Raw genomic sequence first — 25,691 nt, 5'->3', positions numbered from 1 at the left:
GTCACACCTCTGCCTAGCATGTTTTCTGAGTCACTGCTGTTCCCTCCATGGTCTCGGACCCCATGTCTCTGGGTGCACCTACCTCCTCTGGCACCCTACCTGGCTCATTCTGCTCCTTGCCATGCTGGCTTCTTTTTTGTCTTGAATATGTAGAGCATGCTGTCTCCTATGTTTGAGCCCTACTAGGGGGACTCACTGAAATGTTCTTGACCCATGTACCTGTTTGGCTGATACCATCACCTCCTCTGAGACCATCCCCAAACGCCACCTTCTCAGTGACCTACCCTGCTTACCCTGTTTACTACCTCACACTACCTCAGCTTGGTCCTCCTGGCTTCCCTTATTCTAGTCTGCTCTTTGGCTTAGCACTGATCATATTGTAACTTACTCCTTAATTTATTTATTAGTCCTGTTTGTTGTTTGTTTTGTAATCTGACTCTCCTTAGGGCAAGGATCCTTGGATTTTGTTTATTTACCGGTTTCCAAAGGCATCTTGAAAGGTGCCTTGTAAAAATCCTTTCAATTTTTTTCTGCCAAGTGGGTCATGTGTAGATATGGACACAATGCAGACAAACAGACTAGCCTTCCAATCACTGGGCTGCACTTAGTTTTTCCTTGCTTCCTTGAATTTTGACTTTTTTTAGACTGTTAACTTAGGTTCTTCTTATACTTCTATAGTCTTAAACTTTCTGGGAAATCTGGGTACAGAATTCTTTCCCTTAATAGTCTTTGGTCTTCTCCAAGTCAATAGATAAACCAAATCCAGTATCATATTCTCTGAAATCTTCATCTTATCTGTTTCCCAGTTTATACTAAATGTGTGACCTGCTTACTCATGGTAGAAACTTTGTGAACCCCTGTAACTCTGGTGCTTCTGCCACCCAGCATGAGGTTATGTTTACCCATGTTTTCTTTCTTTTTTTAAAAAGATTTATTTATTCACTCATTCATTCATTCATTCATTCATTCATTCATTCATGAGAGACACAGAGAGAGAGGCAGAGACACAGGCAGAGGGAGGAGCAGGCTCCATGCAGGGAACCCAACGCAGGACTCGATCCTGGGTCTCCAGGATCACACTCCGGGCTGCAGGCGGCGCTAAACCGCTGTGCCACCAGGGCTGCCCTTACCCATGTTTTCTGTAAACTTTTCATCACATTGGGCCATTTCCTTTGCTACTGCCCAAGATTAGGTCTTTATGATCCTATCCTGGCCTGTTCTATTTTCTTCCTCTTTTCCTTCTTTCCTTCCCGATCCAATCTGTCCACTATATTGTTACAAGATGTAAAACCCTAATTCTGTTTTCATTCCTAATTCGTACCCAATTCTATCTCATTTTTATTGGAAAATCTGTCATGGTTCTTCATAACTTGTGAAGTTAAAAACAATGGACATGGACATGGGATTAAGTCTGTGACACAATCTAGCACCAGCACTTTACTATAAAAGAGATATAAACCCTTGTTGTTATAGATGTTCAGTGAGAGAAGAGTTCCATGATAGGATGTTTGCAAAATGGTGAGTTAAAAGTTTTTTAACAATGTAAATGTGTAAAATATGTCATTTAAAAAATAATTATTGAGATTGATTAGGTGGTAGCACTCTTGTAAACACTGAGGATACATTAGTAATCAGACAAACTCATCAGCTCCCATGGAGTTTGCAATTGAGTGGGACATACAGACAATGAGGAGGATGAAAATGAAAACATGTAGTACCTGGAATGGTGGTGTGCCCTCAGGAGGAAGGACCTCAGGAGGGAGGGAGCGGGTCAGAAGTGTTGAGGGCAAGAGTGTCTGGCTGTGCTCAGCCTAGAAGGTCATGAAGGAAGGCTTTGTATTAAGGGCCACCTAGGACTGAAGAGATTCATTGTATTACCCTTTTAATAGTTTTGGAAATCAGGGAGAAATAGTGAATTATATGTGTTTCTTTGCCTTATGAAAAATTGTGGCGTTATATAAGACATTAAACAGAAAGATAATTCAAGGTACTATTAAAGCAATATCTATATATGTCTCTTTGTAAATTAGTGCTAATGGTCAGTATAACTCAGACTGTTTTAGATTTGGAATTCTACTTGCATTCATTTATTACAAAGTCAATACTCAGTTTAAAAATTAAAAAGATTAGTAATTATATAAGGTTTCAAAGAAAAGTACTAATGTTATGATCCACCTAACATCATATGGTTTCAGAAATGTCATGAAAATGATTCTTTTACCTTATATTTATAGTGCATAGATAGCTTATTCTTCTTACCACTGTTAATTAATACTTTTATAGTAATTATAGAATACTTTAAATATACATTATTCTTCTGAATTTAAAAGATCAGGCTTTTAAACAAATTAATTTTGAAGGATGTTACAACTGACCTGGACTTTCATAAATTCTAAATAAATAATTATTTTTAAAAGACCATCAAAAATAATCTTTTAGAAAACATTTGTTTCTCTGTGAATTCCACAAAATTCCACATGGCTTCTCAACATCTTTACTCTTCAAGTTTAGTTACACCCTTGGACCCTTGGAGGTCATTGTCTTACTTACATGAAGAAGTGATTGCCCTTGAAAATACATGTATTAGAAGCTTTTTTTCTCAGTTATATGATGTGAAACAGAATGTGATACTCACTAGTCAAAAGAACACACAACAAATAAATGGCAAGTAGAGGTACATCATCAGATATGATGTGCAGAGTTCAAAATATCTCACTGACTCTGTTGAAATGGTGACTCATAAGTGTGAATGGGAGCATTTCAGCTCTGAGGTAAATTTCTTACAGCTTAATAGTAACCCTGATAATGAAGTGGGAAGCAGGTCAAAATGCTATCAGTGAAAATAAGGAAAAGTTGGGGGTGTGGTAGAATGGATGAGCGGTGTGCTATGGTGTGGATACACCACAGTTTGTGTATACGTTCCCAAGGTGAGGGATATATGTATGGAATGTTTCCAGTGTTTGGAGATTATGAACAAATGGGATAGAAATCTCATTGCTGTAAATATCTGGGAATGGGATTGCAATGTCCTATGGTGTGCGTTTAGTTTTCTAAGAAACTGGTGCTAAATGGTTTTCCAGACCGGCTTTACCATGTTGCATTACCATTAGAATGTTCCTTTTATCCTTATTAGCACTTCGTATTGTCAGATTTTTTGTTTTAGCCAATCTGTTAAATTTCTGTGTTTAGTATCTGATTGTAGTTTTAATTTGTATTTCCTTCCTGACTAATTACATTGAGCATCTTTTCATGTGCTTATTTGCTGTTAGTATTCTTCTTTGGTGAAGTGTTACATCTTTTCACCAATTTACTAATTTGGGTTGTTTATTTTCTTATTATTGAATTTGGGGCTACTCTATATTCTGGATGTAAGTCATTTATCAAATATATGTTTTGTAGATATTTTTGTGGTTTGTGTTTTCATTCTCTTCCCAGTTTTATTTAGACAGCAGAAATTCTTAATTTGATGAAATCCAATTGATCAACATTTTCTTTTATGGTTTATACTTTTAACTTTGTGTCTGAAAACTCATTGCCAAACCTAAGGTCATGCAGATTTTCTATTTTTTTAATAGAAAGCTTTTATAGACATTTTGGGTTTTACATTAAGATCTGTGAACTGTTTTGAGTTAAATTTTTCTTAATATTTTGTGAAGTATGGATTGCATTCCTTTCTGCATGCAGTTATTCAGTTAGCTTTTTGCATTGAGTCTTTTGAACACTGGAGAGAATTGACATCTTCACATTATTGAATCTTCCTCCCATCTATGAATGCAATCTATATTCATATTTATTTAGGCCTTTCATTTTTTATCAATGTTTTGCAGTTTCTAGAATACGGGTCTTACATGTACTTGTTAGGTTTACATACAGGTATTTTGTTTTTCTTGGTCCTATTGTAAATGATACTATAAAGCAGTTCTAATTTTCAGTAGTTAATTGCTGCTGTATAGGATTATGTGTCAGGTGACCCCTATCTAATGATGTATTAGTTCTAGTAGTCTTTTTAAAGTCTATTGTACTAATATTTGATAGTATATTGTTATTTTTGTTTTCTTGCCAAGAGTCATTGGAGTGTCATCCCATCCCTTTGCACTGCAGATACAGTCATTGAGAGTCAGACTGGAAAAGTGATTGCTTTACAGTTTTTGACTAGTTAGTGGCAATATGAAGCAATGGTCCAATTTTCTTGACTCTGGTTCATAAACTCAACATTTTTTGTGTGTGTGTGCTTGAGGTTGTAGTGTGATTTTTACAAATTCCGAAGCAGTGTTGTCATTTAATTAGGTCACATGGATTGTCATTTACTATGTGATCCAGGAGAATAGAAAGCTTCCACCTCAAGAGTTCCTTTCTGCCTGCTTTCCTTAGGAGCTGAAGTTGCCTATGTCAAAAGGAAAATATCTTACAAAGGAAGCATAAATCATTATGTTGTTCTGACCTTAATATTCTTTAGTTTTTCAGAGATGTGGTATTTGTAGGTTGTGATGGCAGATAACAGCTGGGGGCTTGAGAGATAGGGCAGGACAGGTTCAGGTATAAGTGGGCCCAGGTGGGATGCTGCCATGGTGGGAACCTCATCCAGATGTCATCGTGAGGACATGGGGCACCAAGCTGTGAGAGCAGTATAGTGAAATGTAGAAATAGGCACCAAAAGGACATACCGTGAAAAACCTAACCTGGCTTCATGATATTTATGCCTAGTTTATCTCTGAAAAACAAGTTGTTTGATTGTCAAGCACTTGTAATGTATCTTGGATCAATATTTCTCAATAGAAATACTGGTTAATTATGTTAAAATTAAAAAAAAAAAGTTCCCCTGTGTATAATAGCATAAATAGTTTCCTTGTTAAATTATGTTGCCTGCCTTCTTTCAGAGAAATTTTAGATGCCATAGACCTTTAATAGAGGATTCATGGATAAACAATTCTTTTTACAAAGAAACATGTATAAAAACAAACAAGGCTAGAAAAATGTAATTAACTCCATGATATCTTGAGATCTTAAGGAAAATAATATTAAAACAATCAACACTACTCACCTCATTAGAATTAAAAGAGAAAACAAGAGGATGTTATCCAACATGAACAGTTTTATTTAGTGTTCATGATTTTGCCAAGAAATTTAAAACTTGGCTTTTTAGGCTTTAGGACATTTGATATTACATATTATGAATTTTGAAAATCAGAAAGAATGTTAGGGAAAGAATCTATATCTGAGATTTTGAAGTATTTGTATTTTTTTTTTTTTTGGCAGGAGATGAAATGGGACATAGTACATTTGTAGAAGAATGTCTTCCCTGTTTTGGACATTATTTCTATTTATTTTAGCTGGCATTTCATTAATATTTTGGTCTATTGCCAAGAGATTAGGGCATGTTGGTATTTATTTACTTTGATCATCCAATCACATTTTGATTTACTCTGATTTTTATATATTTATTATTTTAAAAGATTTTATGTATTTATTTGAGAGAGAGAGAGAGAGAGAAAGAAGTGAGAGAGAGAGAGAGAGCATGTGTGCAAGAGGGTCAGACAGGGAAGGAGATGGAAAAGGAGAGACTCTTCAGCCGAGTCCACAATGAGTGTGCAGCCCAACTTGGGGCTCAGTCTCACCACCCTGAAATCATGACCTAAGCTGAAACCAAGAGTTGGATGCTTAATTGACTGAGCCACCCAGCTGTTCCTGATTTTCATTTTGATTTGGAATTAAACTCTTGATTTGCAGTTAGAGCTGTTTTAGTTTATATGTTAAAGAGAAATATTTTAATTAAAAATTATATTTGTACTCAAAACTATTTGTATCTGTTCATCTTTTAGATACTTAAAAACAATTTTTAAAACCAATATTAAACCTCTTTCCACACTGGCTATTTCAGGATGAAAAGCTGAACTTTTTAATTAAAAATTTAAAAAGTGTTTTTTTTTTAATTTTATTTTCCCATTGATATAGTCAATATTTAGTCTTTTATAAGCAATATTCTTTATGCTGTTATAGATCTTTCTTTTTACAGCTGAATACTTATATTTTCACAGCACCTCATAGTTTCTGATCTCTGTAGCCAAAAAGTTTGCCAATTTTTTTTTCACTTCATTGCCTTTCCTCTGTTCATCTTAAATTTCATTGATTTCTACTCTTTTTTTTTTGTTTGTTTGTTTTTGTTTCTTCCACTATAGGTTTTAGTTTGCTGTTCTTTTTCTAGTTTTTTAGGACAGAAGTGTGGATTGATTTTAGGCTTTGAGGAGAAGCCTCAAAGTGCATTGTAAAAGTGCAAAATTCCTTATAAGCTCTGCTTTACTGACATCTCAGATTTTTTTCTTGCTGTTTTAGTGTTGTAATTTTTGATTGAATATTTGATGTCACCTGTAGATCAATAAAGACTGAAGTAAAGAATACTTGTACCTCGGAACAGGTGTACCTTTTCTTCAGTCAAGGTGTTTGTATTGGGGCTCTGTTCAGCCTACTCAGGAGTTGAACTATTTTGGATCTTGGTATTGTTACTTCTGTGGACCACATTTATTACATTCCTCTTAGTGATGGGCTGTGCTTGCCTTTGGCTTAGCGTGGGAGCTGGTGTTCTAGAGGTTTCTTCAGTGTTCATGGTTCACCCTCAGCCTTCAGCAGGCCCCACGTGCCTGTGTCTCAGAGGGGTTTCCCTCCATGCTCCTGCCCTTTCTCCAGGGCCAGGGGGCTGTTGGGGTGGCTATGCTAGGCTGATAGTTGAAGTAGGGCAGCTCTGTGTTGTGTGGATCATGCTTTAGCCCCAGGAAGGCCTGGAGTGCCCAATCCTCATGCGTAGGGATTCTTCATCGTCCCTGCCCCCTTCTCCTCATGGCAGTTTTACTTGATTTTGTGTCCTTGTTGGTCTTGTTGGGAGTTCTCTGCTTCTTCCCCTGCAGGAGCCACATCTCAGAGTAGGGGGTGCTTTCTTCTCCCCTTCCCCAGTAGTAGTGAGTCTTTTCCTGTGTTCTGGAATTAAGAGGGGTTCCTACCTCTCCCTCAGGGGCAGTGGATGTGGCCTGTACTCCTTGCCAGAAGCAGTGTGTCTTTGCTTTTGCTGTGGGCCAATGGTGTTTGCTGCCACTGCCTAGCTTGTTGAGGCTTTTGTTTGATGGGAGACAAATGCCTAGGGAAGCAGAGTGGTACCTGTTCAGTGCCTATTCTCCAGCAGCTGCTGACCGTCCTGCTGCTCATGCCTGTACCACCCAGCTGGATTCTCTTCAGTCTCTGGACTTGCCCTTGTCTTCCTCATGAACACTGTGGAGGTCTGATAGAGTAGCTTGTAATGGAGTGCCATGTACTCTTGTGTCTGGGCCTGCAGCTGTTTCAAACTGATACGCTTGCTCACTCGTGGCCTTTAACAGTTTATTAAAGTCCTGGCTGATTTTTATTCTGTCTGCTTGTATAGTGGCCTCTCCTTCCAATGCCCAGGGTGAAGTGTATGTGCATTCCTTCTCCACTTCAAGGGCCTTGCCCTCATTTGGCTGTCTTCTGACCTCAGCTTTCTGATAGGCTCAAGGAAAAGTTACAATTTTATGGATTATCAGACTTTTCCCCATTGTTAGCTTGAGACCAGTGCAGCTTTCTATATTTTAATTCAAAATATTTTTCAATTTTTCTTGCCATTTTTCTTTTTCTTTCCTATATTATTTAGAAGCATGTTTAATTACCAAACATTTGTGGGTTCCTCAATTCCATTGTAAGGACATATTCTGTGTGATTGACTTCTTTTAAATTTATGGAGAATTGTTTTATGGCCCATCATGATTGATTTTGGTAAATATTCAACATTTTCTTGAAAGTAATTCTTTTTTGTTGTTCTCAGGTGAAGTATTATGTAAATTGAGTCCAGTTAGTCAATAGTGTTATCTTGTCTATCCTTGCTTGTTCTGTCACTGAGAGTAAGTAAAGTGTTAAAGTCTCAACCTGTTAGTGCGGGGTTTATATGTAACTGCCTTGAATTCTGTCACACTGTGCATCAGGTATTTAGAAGCTCTGTTATTAGGTGCATCTACATTTAGGATTGTTATATTTTCTTGTTGAAGTGATCCTTTGATCACTTTGAAATGATCTTTCCTGTGTTTAATACACCTTGTCTTGAAGTATTTTTGTTTTTCTTTCTCTAACTGCAGCCACTCCAGCTGCCTTGTGCTTAGTGTTCGCATGGTGTATATTTCTTTTTTTTCCCTTTTTTTCTTTTTTTTTCTTTTTTTTATGGTGTATATTTCTTAAAGCCTTTTGCTTTCACCTGATTTTCATTAATCTATTTAATGTCCTTTGTTGTATTATTGTTGGGTCTTGCATTTTTTTTTTTCCTGAGAATATCTTTCTTTTTTTTTTTTATATTTATTTATTTGTTTATCATGGACAGAGAGAGAGAGAGGCAGAGACACAGGAGGAGGGAGAAGCAGGCTCCATGCTGGGAGCCTGATGTGGGACTCGATCCCGGGACTCCAGGATCGCGCCCTGGGCCAAAGGCAGGCGCTAAACCGCTGAGCCACCCAGGGATCCCCGAGAATATCTTTCTTAACTAAAATCTGCCATCCTGTTTTTTCTTTGTCTCATATATTCTTTGTTCCTTTTTCCTGCTTTTATCTGCTTTTGGTTTGGGTATTTGTAGGGGTCAGTTTGACCTCCACTGTTGGCTTTTTGGCTAAATCATTTTGCTCTGTTATTTTAGTGATTGCTCCAGAGTTTACACCGTGGTTCTTTAAATCCAAATAGTAATACAATACTTCATGTAAAGTAGAAGGACCTTATACCAGTTTGTTTTTATTCACGGTTTACCTTTTTTTTTTTTTTTTTTGCTATTATTGCCATACATTTAATTTTTATATTAAAAAGCCACAAAATCTTGGAAGTAATTTTCATTTAAATAAAATGTTGAAATAAAATCTATTATATGCTCTCATATTTATAATTTCTAGTGCTTTTCATTCTTTTGTTTATTTATTTAGTTTTTACATCCCTTTGTTTAAATCCACAGTTCTGACCTGTATGGTTTTCTTTCTACCAGAATAATTTCCTTTTTTATGGTATGTGTTTGCAGGTGATTAATTTTTCTCAGCCTTTATGTGTCTGACAATCATTATTTTGTCTTTATTTTTGAAGAAAGATTTTATTAAATACAGAATTCTAGGTTGAGAGTTTTAATTTTCTTTAATGCATTCTGTCATTATCCTCTGTCCCCTGTTATTTCTGATGAAAAATCTTTTTGTTCCTCTAGATATAGATAATTATTTCTTCACTTTGAACATTTTATTGTTTTTAAATTTTATATTTGTTTGTTTAGAAAGAACATGAGCTGGGGTGGGGGGAGTGGGGGATGGTGCCGAGGAAGAGGGTGAGAGAGAATCCCCAGCAGCCTCTGTGTTGAGTGCCTGACTTGGGCTCGATCTCATGACCCCGGACATCACGACCTAAGCTGAAATCAAGAGTGGGATGATTAACCTCCTGAGCCAATCAGGTGCCCCTAATACTTTTTTTTTTTTAAATTACTTCTAAGCAATTATATTTTGATGTATCTTAGTATGTTTTCTGTTTATCCTGCTTGGGATCTGTTACATTTCTTTGATCTGTGAATGAATTTTTTTTCCCTCAAATTCAGAAAATTTCAGGTCATTATTTCTTCACCTTTTTTTTTTTTTTTTTTTCCTGTTTTGTCCCTTACTCACTCTGCCTGCCTCCAACCCTTCTCTCTTGGCATTTCAGTCATATATATGTTAGCCTCTTTGATATTGTCTGACAGATTGCTGAATTTATTTGCAGATGTTTTTTTAATCCTCTAGTCTTCTCATTTTAAAAAAAGTTTTTCTTTAAATTTACTTGCATGTTTTAATAGCTATTTTAAAGAATGTACTTGCTAAGTCTGTCACTGTAATCTTTGGGTTTATCTGTACTAACTTACTTGCTCTTTCTGTTTTCAGGTTCCTTTTCATTGCTTCTTTGCATGTCTAGTAATTTTGACTGGATGTTGGATATTGTACATTTTAGGTTATTTTGTGATTTATCTTGTAGTAGTATTCCTTTAAGTAATGTTGGACTTACTTCTGACAGTCATCTGAGTTACTTGAGAATCATCTTGGTTCTTTGCAGACTTCACTCATGGGCAAGGTTAAGCCAATGTTAAGGTATACCTTTTTTGTGTCTCTCTCCAATGCTTCTGCTGTTCTCACTCAGAACCTGAAGATTTCCATACTTCATGTGATTGCTGGGAATTGTTTAGCTTATAGCTGTTTTTTGCTTTTTTCCGGCCTCAAGGAATTTCATTTGACTCATGCTTAGCTTAGTGGTCAGCCAGGGATCCACAGAATTCCTATTAAGAGTTTTGGAGCTATTTCTTGGGGCAACTTTCTTCTCACATGTGCTTCCTTGAATATCAGATTCCACTGGTTCATCTCTGACTCCTGTAGTATGTGATACTTTTAAGTGTTCTATTTGGGTCCCTGCCCACAGGTCCCTGCTCTGTGGTCATGAGGTTGCTGCTTGGGATACTTCCAGAATTGTCTTAGATCCAATCTCCTTTGCTTTCCTTCTCTGGGCTGACAGTCCTATTCTATGTGTTGTTCAATTTCTGAAAATCATAGTTTGCTATATGTTTTTCCCAGTGTTCTAGTTGTTTACAGTAGGTCCTAGTTACTCTACCACGGCTGGAATGTTAATTGTTTACTTTATAATTCTTGAACCTGTATCAATCTGAAAAATTTTTTAAGGATATGTTTATTTATTTATTTGACAGACTGAGAGAGATCACAAGTAGGCAGAGTGGCAGGCAGAGGGAGTGGGAAAAGCAGGCTTGGGGCTTGATCCCAGGATCTGGGAACATGACCTGAACTGAAGACAGACGCTTAACTGACTGAGCCACCCAGGCGCCCCTGAATTTCTGTTTGATAATAAAAAGCAAGTATTTTTAGAAACTTTTAGAATTACACCATTCTTATGTATAATGCCATTTCATATTTTTTTTTTTTTTTTTTTAAGGAACACATGACATCAATGGATCTGGTACTGTTATTTTCACTTTACAGAAGGTGAAACTGTGATAGTTAAGGAAACTATAGGAATTTGGCTTTTGGTCTACAGTTTATGTAAGCAAATGTAATTTCCTTTTGAGGTTGTTTTTTACTCTTTTTAAAAAAAGTTGTGGAAGTCTGGGTCATAATTATTTGTCCTCTTGAAGCTACTATTGATTCTCTTTGTTTTCCATATTTGTCAGATTGCTTATAAAGGTTGTTCTGGGATAGGGGATTTGGAAGGGTTAGAAAACAAGTTTAGATATTAATATAATTGCAGAAATTTGCTTTTTTGATTGTTTTAACATCTGTGCCCTGTTTTTGTGGGAAATATCTCATTAATTCTTGGTGGATGAATCCCCTGTTTCTTTGCTTTGGTCTTCAAGATGCAAATATGTGAGCGATTGGGGCAAGGGATAAAATCTGAAACATTGATGGTGCTGTCCTGGCTAAAGTGTACCTGTTACAATAGAGCTTTTGTATCTTTTGTTTCTTTATTTTTCCAAGGGTCTTTTTCAGGCTTGGTACTCTATCTTTTTCTGATTACTCTATCCTTTTTATAGCCCTTGACGTCTTTTTTCTTCTTTCTTTTGATTGTCCTATCCCAATTTGCTTTGTATTCCTTAAGACTTAGAACTCCAAGTGCTAGAAGGAATGTCTGACTTGGAACTAGGATCCGTATTTATTTAGTTCTATATACTTAATAAGATTTCTCTTAGCCATCTCAAAAACATCCTAAGTTTTTCCCTTCTTTCCCTACAGTTTTGTGCTAAATATGTTCATCTTTTCACACTTTACAGTTATTCTCCTAATTTATAAAATGGAGATGATAACTTTGAGTATCTAGTTTGATGGCTTATTTTTACAAACATGCAAAATATATGTACACACACATATGTGAATGCAGTGTAGTGTTATTTTTATGGGAATGAGAAGGAAAGGTGATCTTCCACTTAGAATCTCCTGTGCCTGTGAGTTCATTTGGTTATTTGGTGGCACAGAGCGACAGAGGGTGTTGAAGGATGAATGAAATGATGTAGATCTCTGGCCTGTGAGGATGCCTGTCCACAAGTGGTCATCCTGACTTTGGTGGGGCATATCTATTGGAGCATGGATGTGAATGGATATGGCTAAGAAGGGATCTTCTCAGGGCGGGGATGTATTTCTCCTTCACAGCCCACTTTCCTGACCTGCTACTTCAACAAACCTCTTAATTAATGCCCTCCTTTTAAAAACAACCTATTTTTCCCCCCATTCTTCCAAATAACATTATTGTATAAACTCAAATAATGACCAGATGCATAATTTTGGACATGAAAGATCCTGTCCTCTGGAGGAAACCGCTCTAATATCAGTGACTTGTCTTTGTGACAGTGGTGGCGTGCATGTTCTAGCTAATGCTGGAAAGGTCCTCAGGGAGAGAAAATCACTGAGTGGATGCTCATCTCTTATTTTGAGCAGTTACTGTAGTATAGCTCTGTTTAGAGCTGTGAAGCCATTGATCTTAACAGGCCTCTGTGGAACTTTTCTTGGCAATTCTGTTTCCACAGAGAAAGCACACAAATACATGGTAGGGATGTGTGTCTGTATGCCTTTAATTGTATCAAAACTGGCAGCAGTGAGCAAGAGGTTATGTGATGTGCTAGTGATGTGCAAACAGTCAGGTCCCCAGTGTTCTTGTCTCCCGGTAAGGGTGGCCGCAAACTTGTATAGGCCCTCTCGGTAATTTGGAGGTGGGGCATGATTTTGCAAACATTCTTCAGACTCTTTTTGTTAATTTTCCTTTATTGACATTCTTTTCTAATTCCATCATATTGAGGCTATATAACACATAAAAACCAAATAAAGGCACAGTTAAAACTTATATTGAATGAAATGATAACCTACAAGAGTTTATTAAAATATGCTTTAAAATTTTTTTTAAAAAGGTCTGCAGATGATGAGACATTACAGTCTGTTAACGGCTGCTACTTTGGAGAGCTTTGCCTTCAGAGGCAGCTAAAAGGGAGAGTATTGCAGTAGAGCACTTGCTGTAATAATAACTTTAAAGATTTAATTGGACCTCTATCCAAACTCATAAGTTGACATGGAAGTTAGCATTTCCCTCATCGCCTTCTTGGATCCTTCTCTATTCTCATTAGCTTTTCCAATTTCTATTAGGTGGGCAATGTTGTATATCACCCTCTACTCTGGTGAGGACACTCTGTATCCTTTGGCACATATGCTGGGATGAGTCCCCATAGGTTCCATTGGAAAATCAAATACAAATTAGCTTTTAATATGGAGTATGATATCCCAAAAAATCTTCATTATTTTTAACTAAAATCCAAAGGAATTCTTTGCAGAGGAAATGATGTGGTTTTACATTTGTGTTCAGCTCTTTAGTTTTTTAAGCACTATCTTCGAGCTTAAATTATTTAAGTATTTTTTTTTTTTAAATTTTTATTTATTTATGATAGTCACAGAGAGAGAGAGAAAGAGAGAGAGAGGCAGAGACACAGGCAGAGGGAGAAGCAGGCTCCATGCACCGGGAGCCCGATGTGGGATTCGATCCCGGGTCTCCAGGATCGCGCCCTGGGCCAAAGGCAGGCGCCAAACCGCTGCGCCACCCAGGGATCCCCAAATTATTTAAGTATTAATGCTAAACTCAAATGGCCTCCTTTTTTTCTTAAGACCATGAATTGTTATGATTGTTTTCACATTTGAGATCATAGAAAAGTCATATAATACATGGCACTGTCATATATTCATGGCATAGAATTATTTTATATATACCATGTTTAGTGGCCAACATATAAGCAGAAAGCACATCTTGAGAAAAAAGCTACTTAATTAAAAATTAAACGATAAATTAAAAGTTAAATTATGCAAAACTAATAAGCTACATTTCCAAGACTAACAATTAATACACTACACTATATTCAGGAAAGATGCTTGCATTTTAACATTTGTTTTATGTTAGAATTGCAGTTTGCAGTGTGTGCTATTTTGGAACATTTATTTTGAAGAGCTCAGCATGTCTGAATTAAGGCGTAAATCAATGGTCTAAGATTTTTAATGGTTATAGAATTTATCATAGATTAAAATCCTTGATAAAACAGCTACAGTGGAAAAAATGTCCAATTTCTTTTCAGTTAGTACTAACTTCACAGCATATTTGATTACATTTATTTGTTCCAATGTACAGGTCAGTAGTGCAGAAATTCACTCAATTGACAAAGTCCTAAAGCAGTCTGTTATTTTTTTGACCAGAATTTTCCCCCTTATTTGTGTGTAATGGATGCAGGACTACAATAATGACAATTACTAAAGTTTTGAACTGTAGGACCTTTCTACAAATTGATATTAAGTAAAACTAAGGATATTTAAGTTTAAGAAAACATGATCCATTTAAAAAATTATGTGACTTTACAAAAACAGATCTTTAAGTATATGTTCCATTTTAAATAAGCTGGATGTATTAATATCCAGATTTATAAATAGCACAGCTGCATTCACCATTTGTTTCTCCCCTGTTGTTCATGGTTTTTATGCTTGTGCTTGATGTTTGCATGTTTTAGACTGAGCAGGCGCCTCTCTTTGAAAGGAGTTCTCCATATAATTAGGTATGGAAGCAGAGCTTTCCTAGGTCCATCCATCTGCCTGGTGGTCTGTGCCCTAGACATTATCCTGTATCCGGTGTTAGACTCTTTGCAGGGCACTCAGCATACAAGAACGATAGAGCTGTTTGAACTTTTGCCGCAAGAATGTTCAGTTTTGGTGCGAAGAGCCATAAACTGATAATCCTAAAATAGTATGGTAAAATTATTCATGAAACATGCTGGAGGTTTTGTGAGGCCACAGAGGGGGTCTGATTAGCAGGTTGGGTTATAAATTGGGAAAGAGTATGCTCCCCTCTCCTTTAATACTGTTGTCCCTCATTTGTTGCCCCAGGCACACAAACAGGTAATACACACTGGCATTTATAGAGGGGTGCCATCACTGCGCAAAAGGCATTGGGAAGGTTTGGATCCATTGCGTTGGCAATGCTCCTTCTATAAAGAGGTGCTCCTCGTTGAGTGATGGTGCAAGCCTGCTGTCTGTACCCTTACAGCACATCCCTCCCTTTTCCTGCACCACCCCCTCCAGGACTACAGTTGGGTTCAGTTTCAAGTGTTTTCTATGTTGCACCACAAAGGTGAGACGGGATGTTTCAACCCACGCTGAAGTGTATGTGAAGCACTAAGCAAAGAAGCCTTTAAGAGATATTGCTGGTCAAGTGTGCCTTGTGTCCTGAAGGTGTTGTTGCTACTCTCATTATTATGACATTTTTTTTTTTTTTGTCAAAGATAAAAGTCCAATGTGTTACTAAAGAAAAATGTTGCAGTGTTGGGGGGTCTCAGGTCCATTACCAGAAGGATGGTTGTATGTGAGAGCTCGGAGTAGTCTTAATGATACCTGAACTTTGTCTAAGGAATTTTGGACAGTTTTGAGATTTTAAAAATGTCTCCTGGTACCCAACTACAGGTGAGCAGTTTGATTTGTTGGTAAAGTAGTGGAGAAAAAAGTTGTTTCATGCTATTTAGGGAAGCTCCTAAGAATATGGGAGGTCCTCTAGTAAATGCTTTATGAGAGTCCTTACCACCCAGCATGCCTCTTTTGCTCCTTAACTTGTTAGATTTGGATAAATCTAAGCAGGCATTTTTTAGTTGTGAGATAGGTTTTTATGGAGTAGTTTTCCCATATTTTGTGGGAATTTTTACAGTGAAAATATTAAAAGGTATATAAGTCACATTTTAAATAACAAATCTTGTAGTGCAACACAAATTTTCTAACATCATACTATACTTATTTTATTCACAGACTAGAGGTAATTTGTGAGAGTTGGTGCTCTTGAGAGAAAATTATATGCATATGCTCCTCTTAGTAAATTAAAGTCACCCCTAAAATGTGAGTTTATATTTTTTAAATTCTCATTGCCATCATCATTTACAATAAAATTAGTTCCTATAGCATAACTATTGTTATCACACTTAAAAAATATACTGAATATGTCAAAGCTTTAAACTCAGGTATACTTTACAATCCATTTCCTAAAGACATTTAGGGAGTAAAATATGGTTTTTGAGTGAGTATATTTTGTTCTATTTTGTGGGGTTTACTAAGTTTAATATGCCTTTGTTTACTAAGTCCTCAAATCATCTTTGTAAAGTAAATTTTTAAATAAATTATATAGCGCATCTAAGTTTGAAGGCTTTTCCTTCTGCTTTCTTGAGATAAATGTTCTAGATAAAATCCATCTAATTAGTTTACCATGAACAGTTTCTACACTGCCACATCTTTGGCATTTTCTTCAGGTCAGGGTTGTCTGTATCACTCTCTGAGATGTGGGAAATGCTGAACATGCTTTTGGTGAGGGGTGTCAGAAGTGTGATGTCACTGCATGGGGATGTCACTGTGTGGGGCATCAGCCTGTGTCAGTGTCCCCCCAGCAAGGGTGCGTGGAGATAATTGTGTGGTTTGACTCTCTCTGACTCTCCCCTGAATCCTTACCTTGCCCTTGCTCCCAGACCAGAACTGTCTTCCCCTAAAGGCCATTCTTTTCAGCTTTACTTTCTCCTTCAAAATGGTGAGCTGTTTCTGTGATGAAAGAGGACATGTGGTCCCTAAACCGTGTTAGTTAGCATGGTAGAGAGAGTCCTCTTGAAAGAAGAAGGGCTGCTGTGCTAACATGGGATTGTTGTCTGTGTTTTTTTTCTCTGGACAGCAAGATTGTAGTTTTGCTTCTGGAACCTTTCTTTTTTTTTTTTTCCTGTTAAAATTCAACTATCAAATATTTAAAAATATTTACTGGTATTCTAATGGTACTGGGCACTTAGTAGGTGCTGTGGATTGGATTGTGTCCTCAGAATTCAAATTTTCAAGCCTGGATCCCCAGTGTGACTGTTTTTGGATTTAAGACCTATAAGAGTTTATTAAGATTAAATGAAAGCATAAGGGTAGGGCCCTGAGGGCACCTTTTTGGTGCCTTCTCTTATAAGGACACTTACTTGTGCTCTCTCCCTCCTCCCCACACCTCCTCTCTGTCCATCAGTCTCCCACCCCCTCCCCACATGAGGATACAGTGAGAAGGTAGCCATCTGTAAGTCAGTAAGAGACTTTTTTCCGCAATCTGACCATGCTTGGACCCTGCTCTTGGACTTGGCTTTCAGAACAGTGAGAAAAGAACTTCAGTTCATTAAGCCACATAGTCCATGTATTTTGTTAGCACTCAGAGCTGGCTGAGACAATAAATAATTGCCAAGTACTGTTGGCACTGAGCTTGCCCTCCTAGAATCAGTTTGTTGATCAACTCATCAAAAGGGTGCTCGCTTCAGCAGCACATATACTAGAATTGGAATGATGCAGAGAAGATTTAGCATGGCTCCTGCAAAAGAATGACATGCAAACTCATCAAAAGGAAGCAACTGGTATTGCAAATAGTGAGATAACTAATTGCAAAGAGAAAACAACACAGGATGGTTGAATTTTCCTATATGTACTGTTTTCTGACTACTTGTAAGTGGAACTCTGGATTGAATTTTACTGTGACTCATGGTATGGACATGTGTCATCTACGGATAAGTGTACAGATTGATGAATTTTCATAAAATGATATACCCAGCATCAGGACTGAGAGACCCTGCAGTACCAGAAACCTCTAGCTCCTCTCAGCTGTGGCTGAGACCTCCTTCCCTTGTCTGTCATGGGAGGTAACTAGTATAGCTAACTTTCACCATTTTTGAAGTAGGCTGTTTCTTCCACATGGTGGCTTCTGATTTGAATCTAATCTTCAACCTGACCCTGATTTCTGCCTCTGCTTTTTTTTTTTTTTTTAAACCTTTTCTTTCTATTCCAGCTTCTTTTATATTGTTGGCTTTTAACCTGTTAATCTAGTCTTGCTTCACACTCCCAACCCCCACCCCATTTCTTCACTGCATTGTGGAGAGAAAAGACTATTTTACAGATTTAGGAAATAGATTTCATAAGCCCTATAAATAAATAAAATGCCTGTATCAGCTTTATTTCGTACATCATGAAATTCAAACTTCAAAGTGAGTTTGTGGTTTAATTTGCTTATGTTTTAGCTTGGTATGCACATAGACCTCTGTGGGGTGCCATTTCAGCTACCATTATTATAGTGAAAATATCTATAAAGGAGACATGCCTGTGAATATTCCATTTTTGAATGCTCTTCTAATGAGGTATTAGATCAGAGGTGGCATTACATTTTGGAGGGGCTGCTGATTAAATGCAGTTTGCATATTATTACATTGCTTTTTCAGTTGACATCAACTTTCTGGTGTGATACCAGCTCTGTGTCAAGAAGGATTCATAGCTCTGAGTTTAGATGTGAAATGGGAAAGGTGCTTGTGTCTTATTTGTGCCTTGGTCAGTTTTTCGTATTAAATACATCTCTGATATTTTCAATGGCAGTTACCCAAAATGTATAATTTAAAAGGCAAGTGCTTCATTTTTTACACATTCAAGAATATTCAAATTCAAATTTTTTTTTTTTATTTATTTATGATAGTCACAGAGAGAGAGAGAGAGGCAGAGACACAGGCAGAGGGAGAAGCAGGCTTCATGCACTGGGAGCCTGACGTGGGATTCGATCCATAAACAAGATAAACATGTATTATCTATATCTTAAAAACATTGCAATTTTATCTATTTTCTTTATATTTCATTGATTTTTTAATAAAGTAGTAAATATTCTGCTTGAAGTGGAAAAAGCCTAAAGAAGAGTAGATTTTATTGAAAGTGTAACATGAGATAAATTTATTTTTATTTTATTTTTAAAAAAGATTTTATTTATCTGATGCAGAGAGAGAGAGAGAGAAAGAGAGAGACAGAGAGAGACAGAGAAGCAGGAGAAGTAACATAGGCAGAGGGAGAAGCAACTCTCCGTGGAGCAAGGAGCCTGATGCAGGGCTGGGTCCCAGGACCCCAGGATCAGGACCTGAGCTAGAGGCAGAATGACGCTCAGCACACTGAGCCATCCAGGCATCTGGAGAAAATTTATTTTTGATTTACATTCTTTCTAATGCACACAAATGAGTTTTATATATGGGCTAAAGTGTTAGAAGTGGAATGACATACACAGACTTATTTATATGTCAGTGTATCTCATATTGCATATAAACACATGATGCATGTACCTATACATACATGCACACACATACAGACATGTATAGATCTGGGATTGACAATTACAGGAGGTGGCGGTCTTACTATCTCAAGTTCTATGAAATACTAAAGCAGCTTTAGCTATCATATATATAAATACATGACAACTCTTTATGAAGCGTAAGTTTGCATTTTCTTGCTTTAGTTGCTGTTCTGTTTGCATTAACAGCTTTAGTGTAATGTTTTGATGCCTTAGACCCTGTAAGAGTCTTGTATTTGGGAGAAGGTGGAGGAAAAGGGATGGCTGTGATAAGGCACTATGGACTTGCAGGTACACTCATCCTGTAATTTATTGTACCTGTGATTTTAATAGCAAACATGGTAGGAATATGTTTTTATGATGGCAGGTCTTTTTCTTTCCATTAAGATTCTGTTTCTTCTCAGCTCACACAGACCCCAGTACTATGCTTAGAAGACTAACCCTTCCCTAGTTGCATTTTCATATCACCTAAATATCATTGCATTTAATGTCAAATACATTTTGAACAAGTTATTGCCACATTGAGTTAGAGTCTCAGTAGGTTTATAGAGGATTGATAGATAATGATATGTTTTTGGTGTCTTGATTTCAGACTTTTTTTTTTTTAGGTAATCTCTGAAAGTCCAGCTGTCATTAAAGTACCCTGGATTAAGCTCAGGGAAGATTGTTTCTGCTACAGTCTGTTGGAAGTGGTTGAGTGGAGAATATTGAGAGAGTGGCATCATGGGGAATGAAGACTATGATGTGGTGCCATAGACTGTGGTTTAGTTGAGTAGGATCCCCCTTGGAAATAGAAAGTTTTCAATTGCCCAAATGCTATTCATTCGGTGATAGCCCTTAAAATTTATTATATGCCTTAGAACAGCTTCAGATGGAGTATATAATTATGGCCCACATCTGATGTCCTATGAATGTATATTTGTAGATTAAAAATTATATTTTAAAATATGGGTCAAGGTTTTTTTTTTTCATATAATTTGCCCTATTTTGAATGTGGCTTATTTGGTGGGGAAAAAACATATCTTTCATTGTAGAAAAACTCAGAATTCATTTATACTGGTGAAATTGTATTTTTGTCCTTTATTAGTGATTAAATAAGATAGGAATATATTTAAAAATTAATAGCTTGTGTCTTGTAAATAGAAAGAAAACAAATACTGGACATTTTTGACAATATGAAAATTAAAAGAAATAGGTTAAATAAGGTCTTGATGTGAGATGTGAACTTTCTTTCACAGGTGAGAACAAAGTCTATGCATATAAAACAGGAAACTGTAGTTACTATTTATAGATGAAAGAGTACTTTGTATTGTATCTCTTGGACTATTTGCACTGACTTGTCTGGGAGCCAGTGTCCTTGTCAGCTACTAAAGATCATTTTCTTGCTTTCTTTTCCTAGTTAACAGGTCTGATGTAGACTGGAACATCTAATTCTGTGTGTCTCCCTCTCCGTCCCACCTACTCAGTGTCCTAGGTACATATGACTCCATAGCATATGGCTTATCATGGCTATGGGTGCTTTGGATTATGATGTTAGGTGGCGATATGTTTTAAGGCTAGTTATATAAACATGAGAAGTCCAGTCAGGAAATTCTTTAACATCAGGTCATTTTTACAGGATTTATTTGTGGATTTATTTGAAGGATTCATACCATCTTTGTCACTGTCTTTTATTTTATTTTTTATTTTATTTTAGAGCAGGAATGGGGGAAGGAGTCGGGGTGGGAGAGAGAGAGAGAGAGAGAGAGAGAGAGAGAGAATCTTAAGCAGACTGCATGCTGAGAACTGATGTGGGGCTTCATCCCATGACTCTGAGATCACAACCTAAGCTGAAATCAAAAGTAGGTTGCCTAATGGACTGAGCATCCAGGCGCCCCAATCTGCAATAAATTCGTAAAATTAACTGTAAAAGACTCCCATGTCCCTCAGTCCTGGTAGGTGAGATGTTCTCTATTCCCTGGATCTGATCAACCCAGAATTCTGTATATTACTCCTTATTGGAATGTTCATTTATTCCTCTATTCTCTCATCCATCCCTTCAACACACGTTTACTAGGTGCCTGATATGTTCTTGGTGTGGGGTTCAGCTCTGAACAAAACTGGCCATGTCACTTCTCTGGAGAAAAATCAGGAAAGGGATTGAGAGTTGAGAGGGTGGAGGTGTTATTTTATTTTAGATAAGGAGACTGCCAAGTCTGGTGTCCCTGCAAGGACTACAGGGGCAGGGAGGGGGCCCCTTTGCTGCTGGTGACCTGTCTTCATTCACAGCATCCAGCCCTGCAGGCAGACTGTGTTTACAAGTTTAGTGTCTTTCTCCCCAAGCCATGCTGTGAACTCCAGGAAGACAGAGACAGTATGTGCTCTGTTTGCCTAACATACTCCTAACACGTAAGAGTGAGTTCCCAGTAAACAGTGTCTAAGAAGTTGATTAAATTTTTAGTTACCTTAAAACACCTATATTTTTTAAGAAATCAGGTGGTCGTTGCCTTCTTGAGGAAGACTTCTTGTCTTTTCCCAACCATGGTGCCCATGTAGTAGTGGTCTGATGCATCGACACACACTAAGGTGACTGTTTCCTCCTGGAAGGGCTGCTTTTGGGGGTGTGGATGGCACCTGCTCTGCTGTGTGCATCTCCTGCCTCATGGGATGCATTCCATCATAATTGCTGAATGTGTTCCTTATTTACTTGAATGATGTAACTTGTAATGGCAAGTTAAATGAATGTTCAAAAGCAGCATGAATTCATATTTATCCAGAAAATCTAGTAAAACACATGCAAGTGTAGATACTATATTCATTTTTACTGGCAGAGTCTCAGTTCTTTCTAACTTTGAACAATTTTCTTTTTTGGCAACTTATTAATATAATATGCATGATATTATCTAAAAAAGGCATGAGATTTCATTGTGGTGAAAGAAATAACAGAAAGAAATGAAAAAAATCCTGAACTGGTGCTGTCTATATTAATAACATTTATATAAATACATTCAAAGATGAAGTTGCTGTTTTTGGTAATCTGGCATGAAAAATTAGTTTAAATTTATATGCTAGCAAATGGCTAATGAAAGGAAACAGTGACTTACTCTGGCTTTTAACAGTTGTTTTACCAACCACAGCAGCCTGCGTGGGTGTTAAGTTGCATCTTGCACAGGTATAGAGAGGTTTGTTTCTTACCATCTTCTAGTAATCCCATAAATTATTGTATATTGGGGTGTCACAGTATTTCTTCAGAATTTCTTTGTATCTTCTGTCATAAAGCCTGTTTACAACTTAATTCCAACTTCTGCTTGTAACTGTTGTGTTTTTAAGCGAATAAGAAGCATGTTGCTTCAGGTGTATTCCCGGAACTGGTAAAGAATTGGGAATTGTGGCCAATCAGCTTTCTGTCTGCTGACCTTTTTCTTTTGGGCCCCCTAATAAGTTTTGAAAGGGAGAGCTGGTTGTAGCCCTTTCCAAGGGAGCCTGCCTGGTGTGATGGCAGGTTCAGATCAAGCCCAGAAGTGTCTTCTCGTCCTTCGTTCCTACCTTCTGCCAGCTTGCTGTATGGCTGCCACAACAGTAACCTCACACGCGGCTTGATTGGTGAGGATTTACATGTGTGCTAATTAGAGTGGAATAAATGAGTGGCTGTTTGCTGCATTGCCATAAAGGGTGCCCAGATGTACACACTACATGAACATAATGTGCCCAGGCATGGCACATCAAAGTTTGTCAGCCGCATTACCTCAGCAGGCTTAGGGCCTGTCGCAGAGAATTTGCTGATCATCGTCCCCTATGATTTAGTGTCTTACTTGGTGAAAGTGAAAGACCTCAAAACCATGTCTTGGCAATAGGATTTTTGATCCTTTAGGAAAAAAAACAAAATATGTTTAAGCTTAACTGGGAGTAATGAATAGATGACCTTAAGCAATGTATATTCAAAATATGATTTATTATATTTTGAAATATTTTCCAGTAAAGCAAATAAAATATCAAGTAAGTTGGCATAATTGAATAAATTGAATTTTTAGGACTTGTATACACATCCGTCTTTTAGGTGGAATTAAGCCATGTTAGAACCACCCATGCGTTTGTCTGATGAAAGATGGAGCATGGAATGATTCCATGTAAATTTCAAACACTTATCTAGAACTTTACTGTGCATAAAATATCTCTATATGTGTTTAGAAATCTGCAATATATCTTCTTTTTAAATGTACAATTAATACTCGAATCCCCTGTGTTGCATGTATGCACAAAATCTGTAATATCTGATTACTTTGACAAGTAATTTTGTAGTTACATGTTCATAATATTGATAATATATTAATGTACAATGATTAAATGGTTAAGCTGCCACATTAAAGTTATGAGCAGGAACATTTATCCAGCACAGGGAGGTGGGAACAAAGCCTGTCTGTTCACAGATGGCGTTATTCAATCTCTGTGTCACTCTGTAATGTTAGCCTGAGAGCGTTGACTCTTAGCTTTGATACTGGGCTGCACTCGAGTGACCCAATACAGTTCAGTGATAAGGTTAAGTTAATTACTGGATCCGGGCTCTGCAGCTTCCACATGATTCTTGTGGAGAAAGATTTTGATGCCTTTTGCTTTAATTAAGCAGATATAATGGGGTTTTGAAATAATCCTGTCATTATCAATAAGCATCCCATGTTTCTTCCAACTTTGTTATATGTACTCTAGAAGCAAAGTTCTGTGAAGGGAATGAAGTTTTTCCATTATTGTCTGAATTGAAATGTTCCTTGTTAAACATGGGATCAGTTCAAATTGTGTATTTTAAAGGAATTTTGACCTGAAAAAGCCTGTTTGTAACTTCTGTTCAAAAGATGATAATTGTTTTGTTTATTCACATAAAGATACTAAAGATGAAACTGTCACTGTAATTTTGTGCTTTTACATTTGTGATATATTTTTCACTCAGTTTTTTAAACTAGGACAGATAAATTCTAACTTTAAAACGTTTACCATAATATTTAAGGTTTTAGGGCTTTTGCATATTATCTCTATTTATTGATTTGATTAATCCTATAGAGCTTACATAAATTAGTAGCAAAGTAAAAAATGAAGAAATACTGTAAAATTTTCATTTTTTCCTCATGTAGGAGTATTCTCATTTTGACACTTTAAAAATTCTAATGAATATAGAATTATTGTATGGGTAGAAATATAGGATTACACATTTTCTTCGTTTTTTTTTTTCTAATATGTGACTAGTGTAGTTTGGGAAAATGTTACAATGTTTTTTATTGAGTTTAGGTTTGCTCCCTACTATCCTTAGTAGGTTCCTTTTCTCATAGCTGTTCTGATGCTATGAGGACAGGACAGAACTCACCCTTGGACTTGTGCAACATGTACTTAGTAACTGTGGCACTGTCAACATCGCCCCTCTTCTCTGGGTGTTATTGAAGAATTTGAGTAATATTTCTTTAAATATACCTCACAGTGATGCTAGAGGCAAATGAGGTAATCAGAAAGAGCTGGAAGTGTTAGTCGTTTGTTCTTGTTACCTGGTACATGTTTACTGATGTTCACTAGCTTCTAAGTTGACAGAGTGAGTTAATCATTGTCTTTGACTTTTGCCCTCTGCGTTTTAAGTAAAGAAGTGAGCTTGAGTGGAGAATGGAGAAACAGTCTCTGCAAACACAGGTTAGAGTACTCAAACTTAGTCTGCCTATGAAGTCATTATTACAGGTAGGATGCCTATGACTCATTCTTCACTCTACTAGCTGATTGGAAAGAGTCTTTTAAAGTAAGACTGGTTATTTTTTTCTAATGTCCTGTCAGAATGAGACACCAGTTTAGAATGAATGATGGAGACCCCTGGGTGGCTCAGCGGTTGAGTGTCTCCCTTTGACTCAGGGCCCAATCCCAGGGTCCAGGATCAAGTCCCACTTCAGGCTCCTGCAGAGAGCCTGCTTCTCCCTCTGTCTATGTCTCTACCTCTTTTTTTCTCTGTCTCTCATGAATGAATAAATAAATAAAATCTTAAAAAAGATAGAATGATGAATTGTCTCTATCCCTTCTCCATGGACTTTGTTTCCTAGGGAGGGGATACAAAACTTCAAAATTAAATTTAGATTTTAACTAGTATCCCCCTTTAATCTAGGTTATTTTGGTTTATAGAATGATATAACCCTTTTATTCCTTCTGCCCCCCTGCCCCCTAGGACCTGTGACCGTATTCTGTTACTGCCGCAGTGGGTAGTTAAGATGTCAGTGGAATTCAAGGTTGATGTCTGTTTACCTTAAAATAGGGAGATTATGGTGGATTCAGGGTGACATAGGGGTCCTTCCATGTGGGGGAGGTTGTGGCACATAATGTAAGAAGGACTCCCCCACCATTGCTGGCTTTGATGATGGAGGAAGGGGTCCTTAGGCAACAAATGTGAGTGGCCTCTAGAAGCTAGAAAGGGCATGCATGGATGGGTATCTTCCTCTAAGAGCCCCCAGAAAGGGTTCTTCTAAAGTATAGATCTGGGAAATAATATGTTT

General features: G+C 37.1%; 1 protein-coding gene and 1 non-coding gene across 2 annotated transcripts in view; both read left to right on the top strand.

Moving 5' to 3' along the window:
• The window catches only part of ZNF407 (zinc finger protein 407), a 448,125-nt gene that overhangs the window by 79,951 nt on the left and 342,483 nt on the right, over window positions 1–25,691 (top strand).
• Window positions 17,356–17,463, top strand: LOC119869871. The gene has a single exon (XR_005354868.1). It is a non-coding gene; the product is annotated as a U6 spliceosomal RNA (small nuclear RNA).

This window comes from Canis lupus, chromosome 1 (assembly GCF_011100685.1).
Source record: "Canis lupus familiaris isolate Mischka breed German Shepherd chromosome 1, alternate assembly UU_Cfam_GSD_1.0, whole genome shotgun sequence".
NCBI classification, from domain to species: domain Eukaryota; kingdom Metazoa; phylum Chordata; class Mammalia; order Carnivora; family Canidae; genus Canis; species Canis lupus.
This window is presented reverse-complemented; position numbering and strand designations above follow the sequence as displayed.